The sequence below is a fragment of the Chrysochloris asiatica genome, unplaced genomic scaffold, assembly GCF_000296735.1.
Source record: "Chrysochloris asiatica unplaced genomic scaffold, ChrAsi1.0 scaffold00060, whole genome shotgun sequence".
Classification (NCBI taxonomy): Eukaryota; Metazoa; Chordata; class Mammalia; order Afrosoricida; family Chrysochloridae; genus Chrysochloris; species Chrysochloris asiatica.
The window spans coordinates 7,016,605-7,020,540 of NW_006408578.1; positions in this window are offsets into that span (position 1 = coordinate 7,016,605).

Here is a 3,936-nt window from a genome sequence, read left to right on the forward strand (position 1 = left end):
ATGTCAGCTTGAGGACTAAGGTGTGCCTGACCCAAGCCATGGTATTTTCAATAACCTCATATGCATGTGAAATCTGAACAGTGCATAAGGAAGACCGTAGAAGATTTGATGCCGTTGAGTTATGGTGTTGGAGGAGAATATTGAAAGTGCCATGGGCTGCCAAAAGAACCAATAAATCCGTTTTGGAAGAAGCGCAGCCAGAGTGCTCCTTGGAGGCCAAGATGGCTAAACTTCATTTTTCATACTCCGGACATATTGTCAGAAGGGACCAGTTTCTGGGGAAGGATATCATGTTTGGTAAGGTGGATGGTGATAAAAAGGAAGACCCCCAACTAGATGGATTGGCCAAGTGTTAGTATCTAGGGACTCAAGTGTGGCAACAGTAGTGAGATTGGCCCAGGATCTGGTAGTGTTTCGTTCTGCTGTTCATAAGGTCACTGTGGGTCGGTACTGACTCGATGGTACCTAACAACAACAACAACTAGCCAAAAGGTTGGTAATTCAAACCCACCCAGAGGCATGGGTTTGATATGAGTTGGAACTTATTCACTGGCAACAAACACTAACAATAAGAGCTGTAAGCTAGACACAACGAAAGGCCTGGGTGGTCCATGGAATGATGGGTCCCCAAAACTCCTGAGAGCTCCAGGAATTAGGGGTCACTGAACACAGGGCCTCTGAGGTGGTTCCGGGCAATGGTCTTGATGGTAACAATCTGGAGTACAACCTTCCAATTCTAATTTGTTAGGTGCCATCGAGTCAATACCGACTCATAGCAGCCCTATACACAGTAGAACAAAACACTGCATTGCTATGCTTGAGCCCCTTGCTGCAGCTGCTGTGCCAATCCATCTTGTTGGGGGACTTCTTCTTTTTCTATTACTCTCCATTGGACCAAGCATGATGTCTTTCTCCAGAAACTGGTCCCTCCTGAAAATATGTCTGAAGCATGAGAGATGAAGTCTAGCCATCCTGGCTTCCTAGAAGCATTCTGACTATACTTCTTCCTACACAGATTTGCTTGTTCTTTTGACAGTCATGGTATTTTTAATATTCTCCTCCAACACCATGACTCAAATACATCAATTTTACTATTGTCTTCTTTATTCATTGTTCAACTTTTGCATGCATATGAGGTCGTTATAAATATCAAGGCTTGGGTCAGGTGTACCTTAGTCTTCAAGCTGACATCTTTGCTCTTCAACACTTTAAAGAAGTCTTGTGTAGCAGATTTGCCTAATGCAATATGTCATTTGATCTATTGACTGCTGCTTCCATGAGTGTTGATGACTGATTCGAGCAAAATAAAGTCTTTGACAACTCAGTCCTTTCCCCATTTATCTTGATGGTCCAATGGTGTGCATTTTACTATTGTACATCCTCATCCCATAAAATCGATATTTTCAATCGAAATTTAAATATTTACTCAATACTTTCTAAATGCATGACAGTGTATTAAATGCAGTGGGAAATACTAAGGTATAAGAGCCTCAACCTTATCTTTCAGTGGCTTACCCAGTAGGGAGGATGTCACTAATATAGATAACCACATACATGTAAAGAGAAGTGAAAACTAGCCCATGAGTCTTAGATATTGACTTATGGAGGCTAAGGTGTAGCATGGTAGGATAAGCACTGCTTATCCTAACTGCAAAGTCAGCAGTTCAAACCCATCAGCTGCTCTCAGAAACCATATAGAGGGTGATATGAGTGGGAACCAATTCAAGGACACTTAACAACAACAGAACAGAGTGCACTACTTCTTGTTAGAAAGTGTTGGAGATAAAAACAAACATTTTGGTTCTTCAAATGAAAATATGATGTACATACTATTCATTTCAATGGGAGGAAGTGGCATAAACTCATCACAGAAGTAGGAAGCTAAACATTAAATGACAATATCATAATTCCCATAAGGTGTAAGAAATATCTTTTAAAAGATCAGACCTCAAAGTTTCTAGATATATATGAATCTTATGATGGAAAAAAAGAGAGAAAGATTTACTTGCTGTTCTGTTAAAGGTTCGGTACTATTTTGAGCTGTCTTCTGAAATTTAATTTTGCACGAGCAATGATTTGTTCCTCCGATTTTCCAGGTGCTACGAACTTTGTAAACAAATTAAACTTGAAGCCCTAAATATTTATATAATTTAATTATTATTCATTTCTATGCCTTAAAAATTGAGACTTGTGAATAAAGTGTTAGAACAATTGAAAAATATTTTTTAATCATTTGATGTAAATATTCATCTTCCTCTGTTTCTTGGTCTCCTTGCATGAAAAAGCCTCATACTCAAATCACCCGCTCGAGGGGACTGTGTCCATAGGGCTTGTTCTATACATAGAGAGCTGTGAAGTCTGTTGAAAGGCTAATTCCAGTTCAGATCACACGAATCTGATCCTTCTCTGAATGGCACAGTGAAACAGTTTTCTATGTTGTTAACCGGGGCAGGCCAAGAAGTGAAACTCTCTTGGGACACGGTTATTAACTAGTTTTAATATGAACTTGCTCTTGTTTGGAAAACTGCATTTTTCAAAGAGTCACAGCAAAATGTATGTCATTCCATGTGCTCTACTTATAATTCAATGGTGATATTTCTACTTATAGTGGGAGTTGGGGGTCTACGCTCTCTCCCCTTTGAGTGTGGCTGGTCCTGGTGACTGGCTCTGAAGGAATACAATGTCCTCAGAGTAATGTGAGTGACTTCTAGGACTAGACATCAAAGGAGATAGAGTTTCCATCTGCAGCTCTCCCTCTTTCTTTTGCTTTGTCTCTCCTTCCCTCTAATTCCCCACCCGGGACACTCGCCTATGGAATCCACTCACCCAGACATATGGAAAGGTTGAACTAAATTTTCAGCAGTCAGTATAAACCATCAGACAAGTAAATGATTGAGTCTTCAGATTATTCCAAATGAGATTCCAGACGTCATGGAGTAGAGTATAAGCTGTCCCCCTGTGTTCTGTACACATTCCAGTCCCACAGAGCCCGAGAGCATGATAAATGGCTCCTCATGTCACTATGTTTTGGAGTAACACATTACATGTCATATGGCCTGGAACGCCATGTATCTAAAAACAAATAACAGGTTGTTTAGCTTCAAGATCTGTTGGTCTTTCTAGAACTTTATACTGGAACATTGATGGTCTCTGAGAAAGATAATCTTTTAGAAGCCAAAGGGCAGTCACAATAATGCTGAAATGCCCTTGATGCCTCAGAAACTCCAGGCTGTTAGCATGTTAAAACGTTTAATAAAAATACCTTTTACTTTGGAACTCAATGGTCTGGCAAATGCTTCTTGTTCTGTGGTTAACCATGCAACCATTTTGTGCCCTTGAAACAGAGATGACAATAATAGTTCATCTCAGGTTACCACATGATGAATATTAATTAGTCATTGCTTATAAGGTAGCAGCTAGCTACAGTTGACTCTAATTTTTGTGATTTTAAACTTAAGAAAACGAACATGTTGTTGTTAAGTGACTTGGAATAGGTTCTGACTCATAGTCGACTCTACAGAACTTGTATAGAGTTTCCAAGGAGCAGCTAGTTCCAACTCATAGCGACCCTGTATAGGGTTTCTGAGGAGCAGCTGGTAAATTTGAACTGCCGACCTTTCACTTCAAGCCGACCTTGTGGTCCAGTGCATTAGCCCACAGTGCCGCGCCTTCCTACTTTTTTTCTTCAGACCTTCCTTCCTCCTTTCTTCCTAGCTTTCTTTCTCTGGGTGGTGGCTTTCTGCATATGAACAGAAAAGATAAATTTAAAAGCTCACTGTGAAGGAATGAATTCTTTTCTTAAAAAGTTGTGATTAATGGGTAATGTAGCCCCCGACTTCAAAATTTACTACATGGCTACAGTGCTCTCTGGTAGCGTAGTGGTTACGGATAGGGCTGCGAACCCCAAGGTCAGCAGTTCGAAACTACCAGCTGCTC